The following is a 14,544-nucleotide window of genomic DNA, read 5'->3' on the forward strand; positions in this document are numbered from 1 at the left end:
CAGGACACGGCTGAGGGGACACGACTGCAGGACACGGCCGCAGGAAGCGGGGCTGAGGGGACACGGCCGCGGGGACACGGCTGCGGGGACACGGCCGCAGGAAGCTGGGCTGAGGGGACACGGCTGAGGGGACACGACTGCAGGACACGGCCGCAGGAAGCGGGGCTGAGGGGACACGGCTGAGGGGACACGACTGCAGGACACGGCCGCAGGAAGCGGGGCTGAGGGGACACGGCCACACGTGACGCGGCCACGTCCGCCTCCGCCGGGAAGGAGCCCGCAGCCCTGCGCAGCTGATGAGGACCAGCCCCTCTTGGTTGTTGCAGCTCTACCGGCTCTCGGCCAGCAGGTATTTAATGTCTCGGAGCCCGCCTGTCCGTGGGCTCCTCTGCCCGTGTCCTGCGGGCCGGCGTCTCTGCAGAGCCCGGTCCTGCCAGCCTGCAGGCTGCTGCTCCCCGCATGGCATCTGCTGTGTTTATCTACTAAGAGACTTCCTCTCATCTTCTTGTCTTCTAGAGTGATACTCTAGTGATACTTAGGGGCAGAACGAATTATGTTAGAGGAACACAGCTCATAATTATTAATTTCTAATTAGGCTCTGTTTGCTGCATATTCTCGGCAAAATTGCAGGCTTTGAGCCTTCATATCCCGCTTTCCGTATCACTCAAACAGCAGAGATTTTGGCATGGTAAATCACAGAGGGAGGTGGAAAATCTGATGCAAAGTGAGATAATGTAGTTCTTCATTATTATGGCTCTTCTGATCCCTGATAGAAAACTTACAAACGTATAAGGTGCTGACAGCAGATAAGTCACCTAGTTCCTGCTCTGCTTTAGGTATAAAGCCTGGGGAAAGTGGAAGACGAGAATGCACACCCTGGTTTTTATGCTCAGATTGCAACTCACCCATCCTTCTGAAGCAGTGCACTGGAGGAAGTGTGACAAGCCTAGGCTGAGCCCTGCAACTTACTTAGTATCACTTAGTGCACAAGATTATGAACACTAAGAGTGCTCAGCCTTTGGGACAGATTCTGGGGAGTTATGAGATTCTTCATCCTATCTTGCATGGCAATTAGACCTGATTTAGGCAATGCTGTGCCTCAGACAAAATCCACAGGGCACAGTTGTGCTCTGGATTCTTATCAGGATGTGGGATTTTCCCTCTTGTTTCCCCAGCTGCTGGGCCAGGAGTTTGTGGCTGTGCAGGGTGAGATTGAGAGGGCCCAGCTCTGTCCCTTGCTAAGAGATTTGTCTTATCTCCCCGTCTCCCCTCCACCCGTTTCGGGGGATGTATGCTGTAGTCAGAGGCAAGTGCTGTGGCTCTGCCTGCAGTATGAAGGTGGTATGTCTATAAGAAATGCAAGGCTAGCTACATGGACTTCCACTGCTTGTTGATGTGCCATGAGAAGATTCCCGCATTGCCTTGCATCTGCAGCAATGTGTGTTGCTTTCCAGTGCCAAGTACATACCGCAGCATCAGATGTGGGGAGCTGCTGTTTGCACTGTGCCATGCGGTGAGCCAGCAGCATTCCCCTGTTCCAGCAGCCTCCCTGGAGGGCAGCAGGCTGCTTAAAAGGTCAGCGGGGTACCTGTGCATCACAGGCGTGAAAAGCTGCCCTCTTTAGGCCCTGAGGCAACAACCTGCTTTCACTTTGTGAAGCCGAGCAGAAAAGCTGGGGTCCGACAGTGGCGGGTATCCCTGAGCACAAGACGAAGGCAGCATGAGGGTAGAAGACATTCAGTTTGCTTCTCAACATGAATAGATGAGGTTTGGGTGGGAAAGTAATGGGAATGCTACATGTTAGCAGCAAACATTTACTAAAATGACAGCAGATTTCATCTGTATTAATGTGTAGCTTTTGAGACGCAGTGGAATTTTACTTTGTTAAAGAAGGTAGGAAGCCTAGAACTCTCTTTAATCTTCAACTGGAAAATACCACTTTGAAATCCATTCTCTTAAAATAGAATAATCAAACAGAGTGATAACGGATGTTAAACCTACTCTGAATGTTATTTAAAGGATCTCTCAGATGGAAACAAAAGTTGATGGGATGGTGTCAGGCACATACGGACATCACCTTTACTTACACAGTCGTCCACATGAAGAAGAGAGGTTGATCAGCATGTATTTTCTGGTTATGTGATTGTTTAGGAATTATCAGAAGTCATTATGTGGTTATTAAACACTTCCATTTGCTCTTTGCTCCAACAAAAGGCTCTTGGAACTGTATCCATGTTGTTTTACAAGCACGGCTCTATGCATGAGGACTTCAGCACAAAGGGTATCCAGTGTCCTGCATCTGCAGAAGTCTTCAGCATTGAGGAGAAAAGGACTGTTAGTCTTTCCCCTGCTAATGCTGAGCTGTTCCTCTGCGCACACTTTTGATCTCCCTTGGTCAATCTGTGCCTGACACTGTGTATACATGTCTTATTGTTCTCCACACTGTTTTCCCCAAATGTTGTTACATTTCTTTTCTCCTTCCTCCATTTTTCATTTCTCTTTCCCGTTTGTAATGCATCTGCTGTCTCTGTTGTTTTTCACTTCTAATTTAATACCACCAGTGAATTTGTGTGTCTCTGCAGATCATTAAAAAGGGGCTATATGGGACTACTTGTAAAAGAAAACACTGCATTCCCAAGATAGGTACAAACTGGTGCGTGTCAGTACTCTGTTTTGGAGTTTTTAGCTTTGTTGAGTTCTTTCACAGATGCAAAGTGATCTCTTGTTTGCCACTCCAGTGTGAGAATACAAGGAACAAATTCAAGAGTTGCAGGACTTGAAAGGAGCTGTGAAGCCCTAGGAAAAGGGCAGCTCCCTGTGTAAGCAGAGCAAAAAATCAAATCAACAGAATCCCCATCCAGCCACAAAACTGGTCTGTGCTCAGCCTGTGGGCAGTTTACAGGAGTCCTTTCCTCCTTCCTACCCTCTGTACAGTCTGTTTCAACCCACCGTTGTGATCAGTGGCTGGCGAGCTGGCGGAAATGGATGTGCGCCTGAAATACACACAGTCAAGGGCCACACCTGTGGTGTGAGAGGAGTTCTGCTCCTCTGGGAAGCCGGGAGTCACGTGATTGCTTTAATCCAGCACAAATCTCTGTGACTGATGCAGCCAGAAGGAGCATTTGTTTTCTGTGGTGGGTGGCAGAGTTGGATGAGGGAACAAATCCGACTGCGAGCTACCACATTGCCTCGTGAGGCCGACCTGAATGCTGGTATTGACACTAAGGAGGGAGTTTTGGGGGCAGGAAGGGAAGATGGGCTGACATAGACTGAGCAATGTCATCACATGGCCAGAGGAGAGAGAGGCTCTTAGAGCATGAGTCTCTTCCTGGTGCCTGGTTTTAGGATGTGGATGGCACTGCTGTGCCTGCAAAGTCTGTGTGTGTCAGTTGATGCCCAGGGTAAATCCGTGCCCAGGTGATAGAGCAGCGTTGGACGGACCTCTCCCTTCATTTTGCTTGTGCTCCCTGCTGGAGTGTTTCACTAGGAAAACTCGCATTCCCAGCCGTGTTAGGGAGGGTGTGATGGGCTCATAGCTGAGCTCTGACTGGGTAAAAGGATGGCCTTGGGCAGCAGCAAGATTTCTGAAAGCCCCTGTGGGCTGCATCTCCTGGCACAGACTCCCTGCTGCCCTTGGCCCTCCTCAGCTGCAGTGCAGGAGGCAGCCAGCATTGCCCCAGTGGTAGTTTTAATGACAGGACTGTAAACTGAAGCAAATAGCTTGGTCCTGATTACATTTTCTAGAGGGGATGATGCAAAAGAAAATTGAATTAAAAATTAGCTTTGAAATGAGCTGAAAGTTTTTTACCAACCACGCAGGGCTTTGAAACATCTGACATTAACAAAATAACCTATTTGAAGCAACAGTAAACTGCCATCTGCTGGTAAAAAAGTAACGCACATAATGAACATGCAGACTTAGGAAGTGATAATTCTTTTGTGTTTGGCGTGCTGCAGTCAAATATGTACATGGCACGGAAGCTGCATATATTTATTTAACGGGTGGTTTTTATCTCTGTTTGCATTTTCATATAGAATATGCTAAACAGATGCCTATAATATAACTAACTTTAACGACAAGCACAGGAAACAAGACAATAAGAATAAAGAATGAGGACTAATAAAAGCAGATGAGCGATCAGGATGATGACAGGCTCCAAATGTGCCCTATTTACATTGCTAATAATGAATCACAAGCACTTTTATTGTTTCCCCTGTCTTAGACCCTCCTGTATGACCAGAATTGTAGCACTGAGAAACATTTCCTGGCATCTTCATTTTGATTTGTGTGTGTGTGTGGTTCCTTACACAAGCCTGTAAATAGGAACTGGGTCTTTAATTGTTCCTGATTTAAGTAGGTCATCTTCGCCAATACACAAATCTCTTGTCTTCTTGCAAGCCAGGTCAGCTGTTGAAAAGGATGTGGAAAATATTTACTACACAAATATGACCAGAGAAAATGATTTCACAAAGGACCACTCCCAAATGATATGGCATTACAGAACCAGTTTCCATAAATCAGTAGTATGATGAGAGCACTGCAGTGGAGAGACTATCAGATTTCATGTCTTTATAGTGTGTACCAAGTGGGTGTCCTGAGCATGGCTGGGTCCCTAAGGTGCTGCTGCACTATAAATAGTGGTGTTAGTGTGAATTACCTCCAGTGCAAACATCAGTCCACTTGCCTTTTCATAAGCAGTTTTGTTCATGTACAGTTTTGTTTTATGATTGGGATTATTCCAAACATAGACTATTGTTTTAGCAAACTGATCTTCTCATAGGAAATATTTTAACTGGGCAAAGAAAAAATAGGTCAGTTCTTCCTTTGAAATCAGAGAGAAGTGTGTATTTGTAATATTTCCCAGGCTTATTTCCTTGGAACAGGTTTGGCAGGTATGAGAGGAAGTTAAAGATTTATTTTTGGTGCTATGTACCAGATGTCATACCTGCTCTTCTGAGACAGTTACTTTTATCTCCAGCAGTACCTGCTCTAGTAGCAATGAAAAAGTGACTTGAATCCCATTTAAAGCATGTAGTGTGCACTGTTCTCGTGCCACTGAAGGAAAGGGAAGGCTTGTTTGGGAGACTCCAGACAGAGTCCTTATGCGTCATTATAAAGCAAACATGATTGCATCCCTCTCAGCAGTGTTTTTGCCTCCTTGAAGATGTGATGAATTAATATGCCCAACTCCAGGGCTTGTGACCCCAGCAGACACTGAAAGGCTACAAAGATGTCCAGTTTGAAGTGCTGTTATATTTATGAGATCTCCACATTTATGGCTCATTTTGTAGCATCCAGGTGGTTCTTTCTAAAAAACCATTTCTGGGGAATTTGTGGTGCTGTGCACACTCCACTCACATTGGCCTTAATCAAAGGCTGTTCAGTGTCTCTCCTGAAAAGAGCCCTGCTTGGTGGCAGAGTAACATTAATACTGTAGGGACAAATCCTCAGCTCAGGAAAACACCACAGCTTTTTTTGACTTCTACTCCGTGGTGGATTTAGCCTTGATGCATGGTCCCAGAGGCAGACTCCCTGCTCGGGGTCCTGTTTACTGAAATGCTCCAATAGCAACACAACATGATCAGATGGACGCAGAGCCAGGGGAACAGTGGTGCCTATGGATACCTGTTAGCAGGTGGGAGCTGAAGTACCCACCTGTACTGAGTTACCATCAAAGACACCACTGTCCTCTGCTTTGCTCTGCAGTCTCCCTGCCAGCAGGACTCTGCCTTCCAGCTGAAGAGTGACTGATGGTTGAAATAACAGTCCCAGTTTATTTCAGGTATGCCACTGACCCACATGACCCACAGGAAGGATAAAGTAAAGGCAATCAAAGCAGCATATTCCTGTAGCCTCTATGGGCTATAAAAATGGAAACATGGGAAACAGGCTCATAGATATATGAAATGAGGATAAGGGTTCACTGTTACATGCTATAGGCTAAATCAGGAGTTCAGTGAGACTGAGATTTGACCCAGCAAGAGAAAGGAGATGAGTGAGAGATGATCAAAAGAAAAAGCTGGTATTTCTTCATGTTATGCTAGAATCACTCTGCTCAAAAAGGCTCCCAAACCATGGAGAGCTGGGGTGGGCAGGGGTGAAGAGGTGGGTTATGGTGATGGAAGGGTACTGTCATTACATAAATTGGAGCATTTCAAGTCTGTTTAACTGTTTAGTGCCATATCCTGTTAGTCTTTTCTGAGTTTTCTTTGCAGTGGAATGGGGGAAACTGTGCTGACAGCACAACTGGTTATTTGGCTGGTTTTTTTCTCCGTGTTTCCAGCAAATTAAGCACTGTGTCCTGCCTGTGCTATGTTAAAAGTTTGGCAAAGGGCTTTTGATGGGTTTTCCATCTTTTTGCCCAACACTTAATCCTGATTCCTTTTAGTGCTATGGCTTCTGTACCCAAATGCAGTGGTCAGATTGAGTAACAAAAAAGCTACTCGTGATTTACCAAGGAGCAGGAAAACCCTTAGTCAGGGAGCAGTTTTTAGCAAAACTACTAGTTCTCAAGATGAATTGAGGTCCTTGTCTTTGCAAGGATTACTGCATGGTGGATGCAGAAATGTTAACCTGGCAGTTACGTGCTGTTCAGAAAGCAATAAAACACTCACTTTAAAAATCAAGAAGCATGAAATAGATACTATTTTACTGGGACAGGAAGGGGGGAACACTAGGAGAATCATGAAATGGCTGCATATTGTTAATTTCTGTGAATGTAGTGACATTAGGAGACCTCTGGTATATATTTGAAATAAGCAGTGAAATAAGACTCATGTGCTATATGCTTGTCAAAGCCAGGCATAGGGTTCAACTAGTATGCTTATCAGGCAGGCAGTGTATGTGGTGATGTTCTGCTTTCACACTGTCTGCTGATTGGAATTGGGCCCACGAAGAAGCCAGGTGATTAATCTGCAGGGGTTTATTTTTTCTGAACTGTTAATGTCCTCTGTTTCAGAGCAACAGCCCATGGCTCATTAAGCAGGGAAGATTTGATTGCAAGTGTGAAGGGCAACACACAAAGATTCACTACATATCTCTTGTTTGAGCCTTAGAGGGTAGGAAAATTAAGTATTGGAAAAGTTTGTCCTGTGCTGGGGCAGAACCAGTGCTTCATGAAAAGCAGTGGTACTGTTAGAAAACATGTATATATTTGAGTCAATCAGGGTAACATTTAAAGCCACAATGCTCTTGTAAGGTGGTAGTGGACACTTGGTACTAGCCCAGAAATGCACAGCTGCCACTTCAGCTGACCTGCTGTGAGAATCATCCTCTTCTTAAATCTGTTGCTCCATTTCTTTGGTGATTACACCTCTCTCTGGCTGTATTCTTTCCACCTGTACTGTTGTGTACTCTGGCATCTAATGCTGAGAGAGCAAATGGGGCTGCTGAGTCCAACTGCCTCAACAGAAATGCAACAGGGGAACTGAATACTCAGTCTGAAAGATTTTGCAATATTAGAAGAATCTTAAGGGGATTATTTTGAGATTATTAGTCACCATTTATAGTCTATGTTGAACCTGTTTGTAAAATTAATTTCTATCATCAATTGAAATATTTAAAAACATGCTGGTTTTGGAAAAATATTTTTTTGACAGTGTGGTGTTATGTGAGCATTCATTTATTAACCCTAGTAACTTTCTTGAGAAATAGGGAAGTATTTCAACTTTGTTTTGGCAGACTGGGATAGGTAAGGCTCAGATGTATAGATTTACATCTGTATGTTCTAGTGTCTGCTAACTAGCATTTGGCCTTGCTTACTTCCACTCAAGTTTTTCCTCACCTGAACTGGTCATGGGACAGCTGTGTCCTGTGCAGCTTCTGGCACCTCTTGAGTGCAGCCTGTGAGCAAGTCCATGCCTAGGGGGGGAGGTTAGCAGTGAGGATGGGTTATTGTGGAAAAGGGGCAAGGAAGATAACAAATGACTGTCTTGCTTCAGGCTCTAAGAAAGATGTACCAAGCTCCCATTTTGAACATGGGAACCAGGGAAGGAGAGTGGCTGCACAGGAGGGAGCAGACTGAGGCTCTGTGTTTCCATTCCCAGATGTCCAGATCAGACATGAGAAGACAGTGAACCAATATTGGGAATACAGACAAAATCATGGGACCTCTAATTATTTATTGGCTCCAGGAACAGGAAAATGTTGTAAACTCTAATTATGACAAGGTCACTGGAAACAGGAGTACCCAGGATAACAAAACAAAACAAGCCTTCCAAAAAGTCTTCTTAGTCCTGTGGTGCAATCTTTCCATGCTCAATGGACTGCTTTAAATGTAACTGTTCTATTATTAAATATTTGCCAATAATCCAGACATAAACTGTGCTGTGGAATGCAGTGCCAATGGGGAAGGATTGAGAACACTTGTTAGAAGGGGCAGCAAGAAAGTTTCAAGGGTTTCTGGGCTTTGCTTTCTTCTGCGCCTCTTTTGGTTTTGTTGGGTTTTTTCCTTTATTTTTTTCTTCTTTTTTTTTCTTTAAAGTTGTACTATAAACAATTAGAGGAAATTTAGCAATAATATTGCCTGTGGAGGCTAGGAAAGTAAGAATACATTCGACATCACTGTTTTCCTTTGTTTGTCTTTTTTATCTTGTTTATCTTTGATCAGCTGCAGATGAAATAACCAGCTAACTGATTCCCCATACAGGGCTGCCACTCTTGCTGATGAAACTGTGCTGACATGGGAGTATGCTCTGTAGCAGTCTAGCAGTATCCATTTCTTATTCCAGTACACTGACAGGTCATTCAGGGAGACAAAAAACCCCTCTATTCTAAAGTGGAAAAGAAACTGCAATTTCAATTTTGTTTTGATTTCAAATTTTCCAGCTACCTATCAAGACCAAATCCTTGAACTATTTACTTAGAGTAACTGAAATACCCCTATTTGAAATAGTGGATATGCAAGATTTAGCCATTAAAGAGTTGGGGTAAAATTAAAATCCCCTTCAATAATAACTAAAGTCAGAGAAAATCTTTCAAGAAAATTAAACACTTGATCAGAAAGAGAGAAGGGTTATTGTCGAGAGCATAAAGATTAAACAGGAGAGTTGTCTCAGAGAATAACCATCAATGATAAGTAGCAGGCAGTTAATAATATCCCCTCAGGGATCTTCTTTTACTCATGTAGGTTTTTGGACAAATACAAGATTACATTTCTTATAGTTAAAATGTGATGGAGCTTCATTTCATTCCAGAGTAGCAACAAAGCTTCGGTGGAATAAGGACAAGTGGAATGGCAGGGAAGGGGTGACCCAGAAGCTAAACCAGCAGGAAATCAGTGACAGTTTTTCCACATAACTCTCCTTTTTCACCCACAAATTCTGAGATCTCAATCTCCCTGAGATGCCTATTTTTTCATATCCACAGCACTGTGTTAGTGCTGAGATTTTATATGGTACTGGCCCTCAATGTGGAAAAGAAGGAGAGACCAAGTAAATGAAGAGTATGATTCCATGCTGTAATTAAGAGCTGGTTTAAAACTTGATCATGCAAATGGCTGAACTGGCAGAATTAAAGGCGTGGTGATCTGTAGCCAGGGGAAGGCATGTAGGGTGGAAGGGATGGGGGCAGGAGGGTCTGGAGAACCTCTGAAGCCAGCTCTGCAGCTGGAGAAACTGTAACATGAAACGACTCCCTTGATCTCTCATTTTTCTTCCCTTATCCTCTCTGCCTATGTAATTGCAATAATAAATCTTTTTTGTTCCTTAACCATCTTGTGGCCATTGCAAACACTTAAGAATTAATGCAGTTCTCACACATGATGCACATGTTCTTCGTGTCCCCTTGTGTCCCTCCATTTATTCATTTATCATGTACACACAAAAATCCCATAAAATATTAATCTGATATACAAATCTCTCTTTGCATCCTGGGAGCATTTGCATATAGTAATGTTAACGAGAGTGTTAATTCTGCATGCACAGTCTGTGGACTGCACACAGGGCCAAATCTCTCTCAGCAACTGTGCTGACATCACTGGCAAATTCAGAAATATTATTTCATATTAAAAATGCTGAGTGGAAGGTGACAGTTTCCTAGAACTGAAATGTTGTCCTCAATAGTCAAACAAGAATATTTGAAGGCTTATTTTTCCTTCTGAGAATTCCTTTGTAAAAGGAATTTTATACTTTTGTATGTTTCTACCAATGGTTCCTAGTAAATTGGTACAGTCTAGAAACAAAAGGATTTAATTTTTGTAACAGTGCTGTAATTCATTGGAAATCTGAACATTTCTTTTGCCTTTCCTCCCTGTTGGAAACATCAGGAGTAGCTACACTTCGTTCAGTTGGGGAAGGACATGCAGTTGCAGGTGGACCAAAATTAATTCAGTTAGGCTGGAGAGAAGATCATTGGCTGTGGGTTAACAAAGAGTGAAAACTGTCTGAGCAGGCATTTGATGAAATGGAAGTACCAGGAGGATTTCCTTTGGTGGAAGAATTCTCTGCACCTCACTCCTGGCTGTGAGCACAGGTGGGGTTGTCCTGCCTTCCACAGTGGTGAGAGCCCTTGGCCACCCTGGAGGCCATTGGGAGCCAGGGCAGTGCCTCTGGGACAAGGACACATTTCTTGGTCTGGGTTTTACTCTGGAAGAAGGGAGAGAGGGAACAATCATGTCTGAGCCTGAAGGTCTGTCTTGGATCCTTAACCATCCAAGGCAGGCTTAAGACAAAATTAGTACCAACAATGAAAGATGGGTTCTTTGTCTGCACCCAAATCCCACCAGACACAGAAATAGAGGGGCACTGTTACATACGCCCCTTGCCCAGATTCAGTGCATCCCTCCAAGTAATTTTTTTCTCAGTGGTGGATTGTTAAAGGGTTGCATTTCCCTCAGTGAAACTCGTGTCACTGAAGGTTTACAAAAGATTTTTAAAGGGAAAAGGCCCTGTGGCTGAAATTGGACCTTTCTTTCTGCAGGGACAGTCTCTGGTGAGAGGCAGTTGCCAAAGCAGATCAGATCCCTGCTGCCAGGAGCTGCACCCCTTGGGGGGAAAGCTGGAGCTCTCAGCAGATCCCTGGCTGCTGTTTATGGATCTTGCAATTCTCTGTCTGTGCTGCAGAAAATCAAAGCACTCATGTTTCAGGAACAATGTATTTTGAGTTTGACTTTATTTCTATTCTGATATTCAGATTCTGATGTCTGTAGTTTGTGAAAGCAGTAAGTGCCTTACTGTCTTCAGGAACAATGCCATTGATCCCTCCTCACTGTAAAGCATTCATTCTGCTATACAGCTTTTAAAAGTATTATAAATGAATCATGTGAGACAACCTCCACAGCTGGAGTTAAGCACTTCCATGTGCTTGCTGAATCAGGGACCGAGTTCTTAGGAAGATCTTTCAGGACTCACTGGAGATCCATAAGAAAATGTCTTGACTTAACCAGGCTGTGGTATTTCTCTTAATCACTAGTACATCATCATCTTTTTTCTTTCACTTCCTTCTTATTCATGCCTAAATGAGACACATCTGTTTCCATTTTTCACATTGTTCTGTTATGTGAGTAATGATATCAAGCTTTTTTTTTTTTTCCCCCACTCACTGTGAAAGAATAAATTAGTGTTAAGTTTTGTGAAGTGCTTTAAAACACTAAAGCAAAACATCTGTTTCAGCTGCAGGTCATTAAGATAAAAAAACTCTAGTCTGTATGCAGTGCAAAACTGCCAAAAAATTTATCAGCTCAAACACATTTCTTTACCTGTCCTTTACTATAACAAGTGAAGATGGTGAAAGGACAGTAAATCTCTGTCAGGGATGGAGCAGTTAAAAGTATTCAGTGCAGCAATCCACCGCAGTACCTTGTAGTAATGAATCTTGGTCTGATCTGGAGATGCCTGGAGGTTGCTGCAGCGTTGTAGACCTCCAGCTGAGAGTCTCCTTGACCTCCACATCTTCCAGCCAGGCACAACATTGTGTAGGGGTTGCTACTTATGCCTGTAGATGTTTGTGTTACTGAACTTCAGCTCTAAATCCTTCCACCCGCCCCCAATAATTTAATTGTTTCCAGGGCAGGTGGCCAGAGTAAAGCTGAGCTGGCAAATCTACTTTACAGGTGAACTGTGACACTCTTTCCATGCCAAAGCCCAAATATAGATGTCTGTGTTTCTTTGTTGGTAATTATCTCCTTTATAAAGCATTTTGAGGTATAGAGATCAAAAGCCAACAGCTACCTGAGAGCTTGACTATTAATTAATAAATAAAACAATATTAATAACGAGTGCATTCCCTGAATTGTATAAGAAAAGCCAAACCTTGCAGGCAGGTCCTAGCAGGCAGCTAATAACTTACTCCTGCAAGAGGCACTGTCCACCTGTGGTTCCCTCTGTCTTTAATTAAAAGGTCTAGATCCTTCCTTAGTGTCAAGGAGGTGGTGGGTGTCACAAATGTGCTCCAAAACTGGATATGGCTTTTTTGGCATCTTAAGAGAAAGTACTTATTGGTTCTTCCAATCTGCCAAAGCAGCAGCCAGAGCAGTGTTGGGCAATTCTGCTCCACTATGCTCACACCCTCCCGGAGCAAATGAATGGAGTGTTTGGGGTTTTTAGCAGCCTTGTGCACTTTTTAAAAGCAGCATTGTGGCTCCTTTTCCATTTAAACCCTCAGTTTGTGAGAGAGGAGAATGTATATATATTGCTGCACTGAATCTGTTCACCTGCAGCTCTCCCCACCCCCAGCTTACGAGCATGATTTCCTTTTATGCACTGCTCTGTCACAGCTTGGCAAGTTTCCCAAGACAATCCATACCAGAAAGGAGAATATGGCTGCTGAGCAGCATAGACAAGAGAAATGCCTTATGTAACAGATGCATTTAAATACTATGAAATGTTGGGACAGGCGAGACAACTGAAAGCAAAATGCAGCCCTTAATCTCCAGCATCAGTTCTGCTTGCCCTCACCATCATCAGCATCTAATAGTCACTGCCTGTCTCCATTCACATCTCCATCTTTTTCAAGAAACTGCCTGTGGCAGAATGTACAAACAGCTTGGCAAGCGGTTTTAGGAGAAGGGGGTTTATTTTTTTTTTCCTCCTAATTCTTCATGAGCCTCATGAGCATTTCCCCGCTAATATGCCTGTGGCATCATTAGGTGTTTAATGAGAGTGATGTTGCTTGAATATTATTGTTTTTATAGCTCATTTTGTTTTGACAAGTCTTCAGTTCTGTGGCACTTTACAGTGTGCAGACTTCCCCTTCCTATATCTTACAGATTTTGCAGAAATACTACCACAGAGACATTGTCATAAAACCTGAAATAATAAATTATCAACATCCAATATGTTTGAGTGCAATATGTGTTCAACACCACAGCAGTTTAATGACATCAATTAATTATTTTAGTGTATTTCTTTTGTAATACTGAAGCACCAGGAATACTCCAATAACAGCCGTATCTCAGACAGCAGTTCAGTGCAATTCTACACAAACAGCTCTGTTTGGATTCTTCTAGCAGTTCCCCAAAAGACCAGCTTGAACTCCAGTGGATAGTAGATCAGAGTCTTGTTCCTCACATCCACGGTCTGGATCATTATAGGTTGTGCTCAGATGAAAAATGCCAGCATTGTACCTGCAGAGAACAAGGCTGCTGAAATTGTAAGTATTGAATAGACCCACACAATGTCATTTTACCCCCTGCATTTTGTCTACATGTTGACGGTACTGCATCCATTTCTTTACTCATTAAATTAAATGGATACAGGCTTTGTACACAGACAAGACCGTAATTCATACTTAGGAAAATCCTGTCTTCATTTGCCATATCGAATGGGTGATCAGTGCTGAACAGTGCAGTTACTGAACAGCTGTGTCAAGGCAAGAAAAATGGCTGCATTTTTAACATACTAATTAATACCCATTAAGTTCTCACTTTTATGTTACCTTTCAAGTAATTTTACCTGGTTTAGGCTTCCAGTACGTATTTTCTTACTGCCACAGTGGCAGAGCCTTTAAAACAACTAGCTGCTGTCACTAAGTTGGCTTGCTGGCCTTTACTAAGATGAGGAGAGTTATGGGGGAGAAGGACAGTGAAGGTACTCTTGCTGCTTCCTTGTGGAATGTGTCCTGCCTGACATTATAAAGGGGAAGAAGCTGCACCTCTCTGCAATCCCTGTTCTCCTTCCACCACTCCACAGTGTGGCTCCACAAATATTCTGCTCTTGGGATTCCTGCTGCAGGTCCCAGAGGTCTGTGCCTGTGTTCCTAGCACAGGCTGTGGAGCTGCACAGTTCCAGGAGTAAATAATGTTAACAAAGCAGTAATTGTATACATAGTTGCTGTTTCAAACATTCTTATACTGCCTTCCAAGGACCCTATTATTACGTCTTTGTTTACATTTAATAGTAGTTACAGTGGTTAACTGGCTTTATTTTGGAAACCCTGACGTTTCTCTTGCAAGTACTGGCACTGTGAAGATCAGAAACAAAGATGTGCCTTTTTACTCTGTGTCTTCTGATAGGTTTTGTCATTTGGCAACTGTTGTTCTGTTAGACTTTGCAGAATTTGGACAGGATTCTGATCTCCTACAAAGTGACACACACACTTATTAGAAT

General features: G+C 43.3%; 1 protein-coding gene across 1 annotated transcript in view; it reads left to right on the top strand.

Annotated features, from left to right (window-relative positions):
- Window positions 1-272: 272 nt before the first annotated feature.
- ZNF644 (zinc finger protein 644) overlaps window positions 273-14,544 on the top strand; it is a 71,969-nt gene continuing 57,697 nt past the window's right edge. The window contains exon 1 of the mRNA XM_066192499.1: window positions 273-349. The gene's annotated coding sequence lies outside the window, so the exon portion shown is untranslated. The remainder of the gene's footprint in view (window positions 350-14,544) is intronic.

The sequence above is a fragment of the Chamaea fasciata genome, unplaced genomic scaffold (genome assembly GCF_029207755.1).
Source record: "Chamaea fasciata isolate MVZ Bird 193981 ecotype frontalis unplaced genomic scaffold, bChaFas1.0.hap1 SCAF_10, whole genome shotgun sequence".
In the NCBI taxonomy this organism is placed as follows: Eukaryota; Metazoa; Chordata; class Aves; order Passeriformes; family Sylviidae; genus Chamaea; species Chamaea fasciata.